Source organism: Stegostoma tigrinum, unplaced genomic scaffold (assembly GCF_030684315.1).
Source record: "Stegostoma tigrinum isolate sSteTig4 unplaced genomic scaffold, sSteTig4.hap1 scaffold_414, whole genome shotgun sequence".
Lineage (NCBI taxonomy): Eukaryota > Metazoa > Chordata > Chondrichthyes > Orectolobiformes > Stegostomatidae > Stegostoma > Stegostoma tigrinum.
This window is the reverse complement of record NW_026728342.1, coordinates 72,216-85,477: the sequence shown is the minus strand read 5'-3', so window position 1 is coordinate 85,477 and position 13,262 is coordinate 72,216. Positions and strand designations below refer to the sequence as shown.

General features: G+C 43.0%; 1 long non-coding RNA gene across 9 annotated transcripts in view; it reads right to left on the bottom strand.

The window, feature by feature from the left end:
• Positions 1–958: 958 nt before the first annotated feature.
• The window catches only part of LOC132208478 (uncharacterized), a 30,611-nt gene continuing 18,307 nt past the window's right edge, over positions 959–13,262 (bottom strand). For 7 of the 9 annotated variants that reach the window (XR_009444587.1, XR_009444588.1, XR_009444584.1 and 4 more), the window contains 2 exons: positions 7,000–7,074; positions 959–1,080 (listed from right to left, as the gene is read on the bottom strand). This is a non-coding gene — a long non-coding RNA (uncharacterized LOC132208478). Of the gene's footprint in view, positions 1,081–6,999; positions 7,075–12,847; positions 12,973–13,262 lie in introns of all 9 variants that reach the window. The other 2 variants (XR_009444585.1, XR_009444591.1) reach the window with 2 other exon arrangements.

The following is a 13,262-nucleotide window of genomic DNA, read 5'->3' as shown; positions in this document are numbered from 1 at the left end:
ATGAAATTACACGAAAGACAGCAAGGAATTTGAAGCATCAAGAGGAAAGGGATTTGGAATAGAGCATTAGTTCGTGGGGATGGAGCAGCGCTTGGAATATTGCCTTCAGTTTTGGTCGCTTCATTATAGGGAGGATGTGGAAGCTTTAGAGGGGGTGTAGAGGAGATTTAGCAGGATGCTGCATGGAATGGACGGCACGTCTTATGAGGTAGGGTTGAGGGGGCGAGGACTTTTTTCATTGGAGCAAAGAAGAATGATAGGTGACTTGGTAGAGGTATGCAAGATGATGAGAGGCATAGCTGGAGTGGATAGTCAGAGATTTTTTCCCAGAGCAGAAATGACTATTACGAGGGGGAGAAATTTTAAGGTGACTGGAGGAAGGAATAGGGGAGATGTCAGAGGTAGGTTCTTTACACAGAGAGTGTGTGGAATGCACTGCTGGCAGTGGGAGTGGAGTCAGATACATTTAGAGACTCTTAAGCGACTCTTGGATAGGCACATGAAGGATAGTAAAATGAAGGGTATGCAGGGTAGTTTGATCTGAGTGGGATAATAGGTCGGCACAACATTGCGGGCTGAAGGCCTGTACTGTTCTTTGTTCTATGTTCAGCCAAAGGTTCTTTTCTTTTGAGGAGAGGGTAATTGATTGTCGTTTTTAAAGACAGAACTGGAGGACAGAGAAAGATATCAAGGAAGGTTGCACGTTAGTGACAGTATCAACAAGTCCACAGCAGATGCACTCTGAGTAACTACACTGCTTTCAAGGCGAGAGGACCAATGATATCAGTTAAGCCCCCCTTGTTTTTGTATTGTGTACTTCTGATATATGCGCAAATGGACAACCTCACTCTCCTGCTAAGCTGCAGAATGAATAATGCGGCAATATTTGTCAACCCCCAAATGGGCATTGATACATTAGTAAATCTCACATCAATAAACTTACATCTCAAGGTTCTCACCTTCTAGGACTGTTTGTAGTGGTAAATAACCCAAGCGAGGATGTTTGGCAAAGTATTTCTTTGATCTGAAGTTATTTTTCAGCACCTTGGTGAAATCACACACATCTTCACCTGATGTGGTCTAAAAATGTAATATAAATCAAATTTAGTAAAGAATTAATAATGAAACAATCTACTCAACTCACTCTATAATCCACGCTATCCCTGCTAAATGTCTTTGAGGATGTAAAATTAAAGAGTCCAGGCGGAATATGAGTTGCTGTTCCTGCAACCTACGGGTGGCATCATTGTGGCACTGCAGGAGGCCCATGATGGACATGTCATCTAAAGAATGGGAGGGGGAGTGGAAGTGGTTTGCAACTGGGAGGTGCAGTTGTCTGTTGCGATTCATTGTGGCACTGCAGGAGGGAACCTGGGAACCCTGCTGCCTAATGGTATCAATGTGGACTTCACCAGTTTCAAAATCTCCCCTTCCCCCACCGCATCCCGAAACCAGCCCAGTTCGTCCCCTCCCCCCACTGCACCACACAACCAGCCCAGCTCTTCCCCCCCCACCCACTGCATCCCAAAACCAGTCCAACCTGTCTCTGCCTCCCTAACCTGTTCTTCCTCTCACCCATCCCTTCCTCCCACCCCAAGCCGCACCCCCATCTACCTACTAACCTCATCCCACCTCCTTTGCCTGTCCGTCTTCCCTGGACTGACCTATCCCCTCACTACCTCCCCACCTATACTCTCTCCACCTTCGGTCCGCCTCCCCATCTCTCCCTATTTATTCCAGAACCCTCACCCCATCCCCCTCTCTGATGAAGGGTCTAGGCCCGAAACGTCAGCTTTTGTGCTCCTGAGATGCTGCTTGGCCTGCTGTGTTCATCCAGCCTCACATTTTATTATCTTGGATTCTCCAGCATCTGCAGTTCCCATTATCCTTGAAGGTGGCAGGACAGGTTAACACGATGATTAAGAATGCGTGCTGAGAACTTGCCTTTATCAGTCATGGCACAGATGGTTTCAGCTGGAAGGTTAAGTTGGAATTGTATAGAACTTTGGTTAAGCCAAAGTTGGAATACTGTATGCAGTTCTCATCACCATGCTGTTGGAAGGATGTGATTGAATTGGAGAGGGTGCAGAGATTATTCACTCGGATATTGCCTGGGGCGGAGCACTTCAGCTATGAAGACTGGCTGGATAAGCTCAGTTTGTCGTCTTTAGAGCAGAGAAGGCTGAGGAGGGACGTGACTGATGTGCAGAAGATTAGGAGGGGCAAGGTCAGCAAGCAGCTGTATCCTTAGTTGAAGGGTCAATAACAAGGAGACACAATTATGAGGTGAAGGGCAGGAGATGTAGAGGGGATTTGAGGAAAAATATTTTTACCCAGAGGGTGGTGGTAATCTGGAATGCACTACCCAGAAGGGTCGTTGAGACAAGAGAGCTCACAACTTGTAGAAAAGTACTGGGATGAGCACATGAAATTAAAGGTTATTCTCCAAGTGCTGCAAAGTGGGATTAGTGCAGTTAGGTTTGCATAGACTTGATTGGCTGAAGGGCCTTCTGTATGCCATATTCCCAAATTCAAATCATGTATCTATCTCCAAAAATCAGTGTCCTAATACTTGGGAAACTGCTAATAGCGATCTTCTCATCTATTTATCATAACTTGCTGCTTCTGTCCTTCAGCCATCTTTTTTAACCAAATTTGATAGTGACCTATATATTCCATGAATCTCAATTTTATAAATCAGTCTTTTATGTGCACCTTCCCCTCATCCTTATCTAGGAAAGATTGCATTGCTTCATGAAGGCAGGCTGAAGTAATTCAGCATTACAGCCATACTCTGGTAGTATAATGACAGCATCAGTGACAGTACAATAAGTGCCTTATATCAATTGTTTCAAAACTGGGTTCTACAGTAGAGAGGTAATTGGAGATCTACAAACCAAATCATCTGTCATAACTACAGATTAAATATATTGGAAAAAAGCATACTAACTAACGCGAGCTTCAATGGTGATAAATTAAATGTAACTAATTGGAACAGTAATATTCCTCATCCAACCTTGCTAAGCACTGCCTTTCTGCACTGATAGGCTGGAAAGCTGCAGTCAAGAAAAGATATTCACTATTTATCATCAAGTCGAAACAATTCTGGAATGCTTTTATCTATCATGCATGTTTAATTATTGCAGTTTGAAACTCTCAACTATATGTAAATCATGAATATGTGATGTGAAAAATATACAAAAGGATCCAGCCCTTTTCTTGATTTATCAGGCTAACAATAGAAGAGCATTTGGATAAAGTGGATATACATTATGAGTGCCCGTATCAAACACCAGTCCAGGGACTAACAGATATCACAGTTGGAAGCAAATACACACATCGGGGCAGCACAGTGGCTCAGCGGGTTAGCACTGCAGCCTCACAGCACCTAGTACCCGGGTTCGATTCCAGCCTCAAGTAACTGTCTGTGTGGAGTTTGCACATTCTCCCCGTGTCTGCGTGGGTTTCCTCCGGGTGCTCCGGTTTCCTCCCACGGTCCAAAGATGCGCTGACTTGGTGGATTGGGCATGCTAAATTTCCCATGGTGTTCAGGGTGGTGTGTCGGTGATAGGGGGATGGGTCTGGGTGGGATGCTACAAGGGCCGGTGTGGACTTCTTAGGCTGAAGCGCCTGTTTCCACACTGTAGGGAATCTAATCTCATCTCCATGATAAGCGTCAGGAAGGAGCTTTTTAAAAAGATGATTAGAACACTTCTTTACACGTAGCCCTTTGTATTATGAATATGCAATTAATAATAGATAGGTTAGTGATTGCTATTAATATGTAGGCATTCAATCAAAAAGGTTCGAGAACGATTGCCTACCTTAAAAGGTTAAACACTGGAAGGGGCTCACATTTAGAAGGTAGAAGGAACAATGCAAAACCCATCAGATACTTAGAGAATCACCAAGCAATACAAAATATACACTGCTCCTCAAACGGATTCAAAGAGGAAATTGGTTAATATGTTAAAGCATGTACAGTCATAGCAACAAGGAGCAGGAATAGCAAGGACAGGATTTGCTGCCCATCCATAGTTCCTCCAAATTGTTTGACTATTTCAGAGTGCAGTTAAGTGTCAACCACATTATTGTGGATCTGGAGTCATATGGAGGTGAGATCAAATAAGAATGGCAGAGCTCCTTTCTTAAAGAACATCGGTGAATGAGTCAAGTTTTTATAACAGTGAATAGTTTAACAGTGACAGTGTAACCGTCACTGAGACCAGCTTTGTTTATGATTATATCAATTTGAGCATGTGTTGGATAACTGGCCCCCTCAAGCCTGCTTCACCATTCAATAAGGTCGTGGCTGACTTGACTGCAATGTCGGCTCCACATTCCTACCTACCCCCAAAATTATATTGAACTGAATTCAAATTCCATCAGCTGTTACAGTGGAATTTACGCCTATACTCTACAGCATTGTCCCAGGCCTCCAGATTACTAATCCTGTGACATTAATAGTGCTTCACTGACTACCCCAGCATGTCAATCCCCGTTCTGAGCATACTTCTTGGCTGAGGCGCCACATTTTCTGGAGTACAGAATTACAAAGTTCACCTCTCTGTGAGTGAAGAGGTTCCTCATCTATCGCTGTTGTTACATTTTATTCTGAGATTGATCTCAGGTTCTACAGCCTGATCTCTTAATTCAAATTACAATAACTTGGCTTTTCAAACGCCCTGTCACATTATCCTTGCCAAGAGATTGAATGTTAATGTTATATATACAGCAGAAGAAATGTCCATGTTGATTTTTCTTCATTTAAGTGCCGTCACCAATCTTATAGTCACCATTCTTATACAAGTGCATTTTGTCATGGGAGAGGTTGAAGGAGCAAAATCGGACCTTCATTTCTTCCCCACCCCAGCCTCAAAAAGTTTTGTCTTCATTTCAAATTTTTCACATCCAATGGATAATTCTGTACCTTTCTGGTCGCTTCAAGAAGTGCATCCTACCCAAATTGTCCCAAGCGTCTCATCTTAAAAATGAGAATATCTTTTGACATCCTCACTGTCGAACTAATCCATTATATACTTAACATAGGATTCAGGTCAAGGTTTTTTTCCCCCCCACTGTTTGTTTAACTTCCTGGCCAATGCCCCACGATTTCTCAAGAAACTATTAGTCTCTCTCTCTGTATCAGAACATTCTTCAAAAAACTAATACTTTCTCCAAATCTTGATATAACAACTGGCCAGTTTCGGTGCGAGATGAGTTCCACAGCGCAAACTCATACTTGAACCTTTTAGCCATATAAATCATTTGACAAGCAGATTCTAGGGAGTCAATCTGCAGGATCAAGTGACATCTGAAATGCTGTACATTTACTGCAAACAGTCAAGTTCAGTTTTTCTGGCATCCACAAATCTTTGACAGCATGGCTGTGGGTGTGAATCACCTAGGTCTGGCCAAATCAGTAAAATCCCACTCCTTTTCTCATCTGAACACTGCCCCAGAGCAATATCATGTGAATGCACTGCACTTTCCACATACATGGTGGCAATGCCCAGGTCTATCTCACCACCCCCTCATGCATTTCTTCCACTGTCTCTACATAACCGGACAGTTTCCATCTATTAAATCTGGTACAGAACGAAGCCATTATCTTTGGTCCTTGAAAGGACGTCTGCTTGCTAGCTACTGGTTTTCGTTGTACCCTTTGTTATTTTGACCCAGAGTTTAAATTCTGGCCACATAGGCCTGATGTCACAAAGTCTACTTATTTTCACATCCACAACATTTGGCCCCAGGTAAGTCCGTTAGTTTTGAAACCCGACCGCATTGATTAACTCTGAACATGACCATTCTTATGAATATCAAGTTGGCCTCCCAAGTTCTCCTTTTCTTTAACATGGCATCATTTCAAAGTCCATTGACTCTGTCTTAACACGCACCAAGTTCCATTCACCCAACTTTCTCTGCGCACTCTGATCTACAATGGCTCACAGTTAAGCAGTGCCTTGGTTTTCACATTGCTGTCCTGGCTTTCATATCCCTCCCTGACCTGGCAACACCCATGCACATCCCCTGACAATGTCGAACTCATAGCCCCTCTAGGCACATTTACGCCTTTCATTCCAGCCTCTCAACACAATTTGTGCTGTTCCATCATCGACAGCTTTACATTCAACTTCTTGGAGCCTAAGCTTTATAGAATTACCTTGCTGAACCTCTGCATCATTCTTTCCTCCTTCAAAACAGTCCTTAAAATCTACCTCTTTGATGAGGTTTTAATCAATCTACCTTCGGATCTCTTTCAATACTCAGTATCAAATTTTACTCTATAAAGCTCCTATGACATGCCTTGGGATGTTTTATAAAGTCATGTCATAGAAGCTGTTGTGGCAATTGCTCAGAATATGGTTTTATTCGGGGCTGAAATTCTCCATGACACTCATCATTGAAGTATTTTTCTGTTATAAAATGGGTAAATAGTACAGTGACTTCAGGCCAAGGGATGATGTGGTTAAACGCCAAAGTTGCACTCCGTGCTATTGGCATCATGAAGACAGTGTCTCCCTTTCATTTGAAGAAATCTTCTGTATTTTCTCAAATACTTTCTTCATTGTACTTTTGTTGTTGATGGTTTCCAATGAACATAAACCATTACTTGCCTTTTCAATTTCAACCTTCCTTACGTTCTCTTAATTTCTTTTGCTGTACCTGATTTGAAACAAACCATTCCTCTTTTAATTCACTGTCCTCCTCGGTCCTTCATGTGGTTGTTTCCCAATCATTAAGAAGACATCCTGTTGCTTTCCTCATTCACTCTAGTCTAAGATGCCTGGCTGCCCTTATCAGATTGCATTTTCAGCAACTTTATAGACAAACGTCCTTTGAGTGGAAGGTTGTAAGGTCATGCCGAACTGATGTCTCAACAACTGCAAAACCAAGCTAATTGTAATCAATGACATCTGACAACAGGCAAGCAAGGATGCTCACAACAAAACACAGCACGAGATTACAAATTCTGCAATGTGTGAATGTACTCACAACAGAGTGCTTTCTGGAGTCGGCGGATCTTCATTGCTGGCCGATATGCAGAAAAACGCACGGTGTTTAAATCACCTGCATTCAAAAAAATCTTTAGATACATTTTTCCTAACTGTTAGTACAAACCATTTCAATTGGAACACATTCTCAACTACTCTGCAATGAATACAGGGGGATAAATATCTGCTGAAGAATACAAGGCACAGTAAAAGGACATGATAACTACTAGGTTCAATTTATTTCCACATATTTTCAAGGATGGGAACATCACTGACAGGACCAGCATTTGTTACCCATTCCTCATGTAGGTGGTCAAAAGCTACATGAAATTCATGTCATAACTGGCAAACAGCATCTGGTGAATACAGTGGAACTCACGGAAGTCTCACTGTCAGCTTTATAGTAGGAGAGAAAAGATTCAGATAATCATGCTTGGTGTAAAGTCTGCAATCTCGCCGCCTGGTTTTTCAGGGCCACAAAGGGTTTTGAGATCTGAAATTGTATATTTGACTCATGAGCACACATCAAATGCAAGTTGCCATGGATGCTATTCTGACAATTCTATGTTGCATGCAGCAAATATCTGATGAAATGATGTCGAGGAGGCAAGATATTGCCAATACTGTGATATCAGAGCTCAATGCTTAAAGTCCCTCAATGACACATTGCTGAACGTATGATCACCAGGAACATGAATAATCCCTCTGCCAGAGTTATTTAAAGACACTGTCAGCTACTTGCAGATTAATTACTGATGGATTCATAGAGCATACAAACATACAACAGTACAGCACAGGACTGGCCCTTCAGCCCACAGTGTTGTGCTGAGCTTTTACCCTCAACCTAACGTCTAGCTAACCTCCACCCTTACCTTATACTATCATCCATATGCCTGTCTAATAGCTGCTTAAATGCTCCTAATGAAGCTGACTCCACTCCCCTCTCTGGCAATGCATTCCACGCTTCTGCCACTCTCTGAGTAAAGAACCTACTTCTCACGTCTACCCGAGATCTATCTCCACTTACTTTTAAACTATGCCTCCTCATAAGAGCTACCTTCACCCTCGGAAAAAGTCTCTGGCTATCCACTCTCTATCGATGTTCATACCTGTTATTGCCAAAATGGATGTGTGTTGATATTTTTTAGACTTCTTTAAAGTTGCCAAGGTCCACATCTAAGTTCTGAAGGACTCTGTGAAAACTTCATGGCTGCTACGCAAATCATTCACAGACATGGATGCAGTAATAGACATCTGCAAAAAACCATGTAGGTCAATGATTCACATCCTGGCCAATGTCATAATGCTTTCAAGTTGCAAGTCTGCTTTGCCAGCCACTTTGGGCCATCAAAAAATTAAGGGATAGCTACTGAGCTAAAGAGCCAAGCCAATAACAACTGGGCTTCTGACTCTTACACACAACATAGAACATAGAAAAGTATAGCACAGCACAGGCCCTTCGGCCCACCATGTTGTGCCGTGGAATAATCCCACTCCAAAAATAACCTAACCTAATTTACATTCCCCTCAATTCACTGCTGTCCATGTGCATGTCCAGCAGTTGCTTAAATGTCACTAATGGCTCTGCTTCCACCACTACCACTGGCAAAGTATTCCATGCACTCACAACTCTCTGGGTGAAGAACCTCCCTCTGACATCTCCTCTATACCTTCCTCCTAACACCTTAAAACTATGCCTCGTGGCAGTCAATCCTGCCCTGGGGAAAAGTCTCTGGCTATCGACTCTATCCATTCCTCTCATTACCTTGTACACCTTGAGCAGGTCACCTCTCTTCCTCCTTCTCTCCAGAGAGCAAAGTCCAAGCTCAGTCAACCTTCTCAACCTGGTAAACCTCCTTTGCACTCTCTCCAAAGCCTCCACATCTTTCCTATAATAGGGCAACCGGAACTGGACACAATATTCCAGTGTGGTCTCACCAGGGTTTTGTACAGCTGCAGCATAACCTCGCGGCTCTAAAACTCGATCCCCCTGTCAATGAAAGCCAAAACACCATATGCTTTCTTAACAACCTTATCCACTTGTGTGGCAACTTTGAGGGAGCTATGCACTTGAACACCAAGATTCCGCGATTCCTATACACTGCCGAGCATCTGCCTTTAATCCTAGATTCAGCATCTAAATTCGACCTTCCAAAATGCATCACCTCGCATTTATCCAGGTTGAACTCCATCTGCCATTTCTCAGCCCACCTCTGCATCCTGTCAATGTCTCGCTGAAGCCTGCAATAGCCCTCAATACTATCAACGGCACCTCCAACCTTTGTGTCAGCAGCAAACATACTAACCCACCCCTCAACCTCCACATCCAAGTCATTTCTAAAAACTACAAAGAGCAGAGGCCCAAGAACAGAGCCCAGCGGGTCACCACTCAGCACTGACCTCCAGGCAGAATATTTACCATCTACAACCACTCTCTGCCTCCTGTCAGCCAACCAATTCTGAATCCAGACAGCCAAGTCACCCTGATTTCCATACCTCCTGACTTCATCAAAGTGCCTGCCGTGGGGAACCTTATCAAATGCTTTGCTGATGTCCATGTACACCACATCCACTGCTCGCCCCTCGTCAACCGGTCTCATGACCTCCTCAAAGAACCCAATCAGATTTGTAAGGCATGACCCGCCCGTCACAAAGCCATGCTGACTCCCTTTAATCACGCTCTGTGCATGTGCAACAGCACATCCACATGAAATTTGACAGGGCAGGTCCTCGTCTTCCTGAAACAAATTTTCTGCTGTCTGGATAACTCTGGGGAGGCTTCCAGCGCTTGGCAGGGGCAGCAATTGACAGAGTTGCATGATTGGGACTACAGTAGGTGAAAATAAAGGCATCACCTACTCACTAACACTCAGTTGGGTTTCTACCAGGGCCACCCAGCTCCTGGCCTCATTGATGCCCTGGTTCAAAAATGGACAAACGAGGTGAGGGAGTGAGGGCGACAGTCATTGTTCTTGACATCAAGGCCACACTTGACCAAATGTGGCATCCAGGGAACCGAGCAAAACTGGTTTTAACGGGAATGGGGGGGAAAGCTCCCTGCTCGTAGGAGTCAGATTGAGCGCAAAGAAGATGGATATGTTTGTCTGGAGTTAGAATCTTGGTGGCACACTGCATGGAAATAAGCCTTTCTGCCCAACACATTATGCATCCAGAGATTATGACATTGAAGGCTCTGCTTCATGGTGCCAAATTCCTCATTACAACTATTCACAAACTCTTTTTTTGTCCTGCCTACAATGTCTGGATTCTCCACCTCCCACCGCAAGGTCTTTTCCCGTCTGAGCAAATAAGACCCGAAGATATATGAGCAGAATTAGGCCATTCTGCACACTGAGTCTGCTCTGTCATTCAAGCACGGCTGACATACTTCTGAACCCCATTCTCCTGCCTTCTCCCCATAACCCTTGATGCACTTACTTGTCCACAAACCTATTTATCTCTGTCTTAAATACACTCAATGACTTAGCCTTCGCAGTCTTCTGTGGCAATGGCTTCCACAGTTACAGACTCTCACTCTTTGCTACACAGAATAGTGTCAATCCCACTGATTATACTACATTGCGTTTATCAAGCCCCTTTGAAAGTGTGTTTTTTACCACAGTGCGATAGTCAATTTGCACATCCACCCTAAAGCTCAGGCATTCTAGTTCCGCTATCAGCCTCATTCAGTCACAGAAGAACATGGAAACTAGAAGCAGGAATAAGCCAATCAGCCCTTCAAGCCAAGTCCACCATTCAATAAGATCATGGCTGATCTTACATCTCGATATCATATTCCCACTTTCCTGTATACTTATTGAATCTTTTAACATCTAAAAATCTATCACAAAATCAAAGAATCCCTACAATGCAAAATGTTTTCAGCTGATTAAGTCGACACTGACCCTTCGAAGTGCATCGTGTCCAAGACTGGCCCCTCCATCCTTGCCCCGTAACTATGCATTTACCATGCCTTATCCACTTGGCCTGCATATTTTTGGACTGTGGGAAGAAACCGGAGCACCTGGTGGAAACCCACACTGACACAGGGAGAATGTACAAACTCCACACGGATAGTTACCCAAGAGTGGAATCAAAACAGGTCAGTGGCACTGTGAGGCAGCAGTGGTGAGCCACCGAGCCACCTTGTCTTGTTCTTGAATACATTCAGTGATGGCCCCCATGGTCTTCTGTGGTTGAAAATTTCACAGATTCACTCTGCTTGAATGACGAGATGTTGTCCTCATCCTAGTCCTAACTGATCTACCCCAAATTCTGAGACTGTGACCCCTGGTCCTAGCACCACAAACAGGGAAAATAGCTTCCCTGCATTGAGTTCATCTGGCTCAGTTCCAACTTTCTATATTTCAATCAGATCCCCCCCTCATCTTTTTAAACTCTCATGAACACAGGCCCAGTTGAATCCATAACTCACCACAGGACAGTCCTACTTTCCCCAGTATTAGCGTAATGAACCTCCACCATCGACCTCTCCTGCGCCTGAAGACTGACCAAATCAGACAAACACAAACTTAAGGGCTGTGACTGCCTCTTGGTGCAAAGAATCCTTCTGATGTGTCCCAGCATCCCTAGATCAGCCTCCAGCTCATAAACACAAGCTACTCAAACATTAAGTGCTTACAGCAAACATGCTTGCACCAGACCATACTGGAACACAGGAGCTCTTACATGTTGTAGCCGAGTTCTAATTAATGACTTTGCTATTTTTATTTAATTATATATATTTACTTATGTTTTCATAAAGCTTATTAACTTTACCATCAGTTGCATCATGTTAAACCATGGGAAGAGAATAAGCCACAATCACCACTTCTTCTCTAGCACTGGAAGAATCAATTACTGAAGGCTGAGAAGTTAGAAAAGGCAATCGTAATTTTTTTTCTTGATTCAACCTCGGGATGAGGGCGTCACTGGCGAGCCAGCATTTATTGCCCAGCCCTGATTACCCAAAGGGCAGTTAAAAGTCAACCACATTGCTGTGGGTCTGGAGTCACATGCAGACCAGGCCAGGTAAGGATGGCAGTTTCCTTCCCTAAAAGGCATTAGTGAACCTGTTGAGCTTTTCCAACAAGCAACAACGGATTCATGGTCATCATCAGATTGTGAATTCTGGATATTTATTGAATTCAAATTCCACCATCTGCCACAGCGGGATTTGAATCCAGGTCCCCAGAACATGATTTGTCTCTCTGGATGAACAGTCCAGTGACAATACCGTGAGGCCATCGCCTCCCCTAAGATGGACAATTTATACATCCCTAACACAAAAGGCTGAGTTAACTCAGTTGAGACTTGGGTTCATCAAGCCCAAACGCTCTTCAAAGGTGAATTTGTTAAAACTCCACTTAAAATTGGGAACTTCTGAACTTAAATTGCACAATTCAGTTATTGCTAATAAATTACAAATAAAATTAGGTTTGTCCAAAGGGTTAAGACTTTCTTACCCACAAACCACCTGTATTCAGTTCAGTGGATCTACATTCTGGCCAACACTTAGCATTCAATCAATATCACAAAGTAAGTGGTCATTTTTACAGTTCTGTTTGTGAAAGCCTTCTGCGCATATATTTGTTGCTGTGTTTCCGACATTACAAACATACTTCAAAAAATTACTTCATTGGTTATACAGTGCTTTTAGTTGTTTAGTGCCTGTCGAAGCTGAAATATGAACCAAAGTTCTTTGTTCTTGTTTTTCATTTAATGTCACAGATGTTGTCTGTCACTCCTAATTATACATTATTTCAAGTATTTTTAGCCGACATGAATGCATCTAAATAGATCTAAACACATAGGTATATTTGCCTAGAATCCAGAATTTACTTTGGTACCTTTTGGAGTCACAATGATCTGACAGTGGCACAGAACCAGAGTCCTATTATCAATCTACTGACCGAATGAGTGAAAATATTCAGTCATTTTTGGATGGTCCCAACAGGTACTCTGAGTCTGGTGGCTAGATAGAGGATGCACAAAACATAGAAGCTTCCACTATAACACTCTGAAAACATTTCTTATCAGAAGTATTATCTATTAATATATGAGATTCAATGGCAAGCCATTCAGAACTGAAATCAGGAAGCACTTGTATCTTAATACAAACAACAGTCAAGATCTCAAATACTCTCTCATAAAAGAATGTGGGTGCTGGATCAATAACAATGAGTGTAACTGAAATTATTTTTGATAGCTAAGGCTATGAAAGGACATAGAAGAAAGGGAGGTAAACAGACTGACGACAAAAAA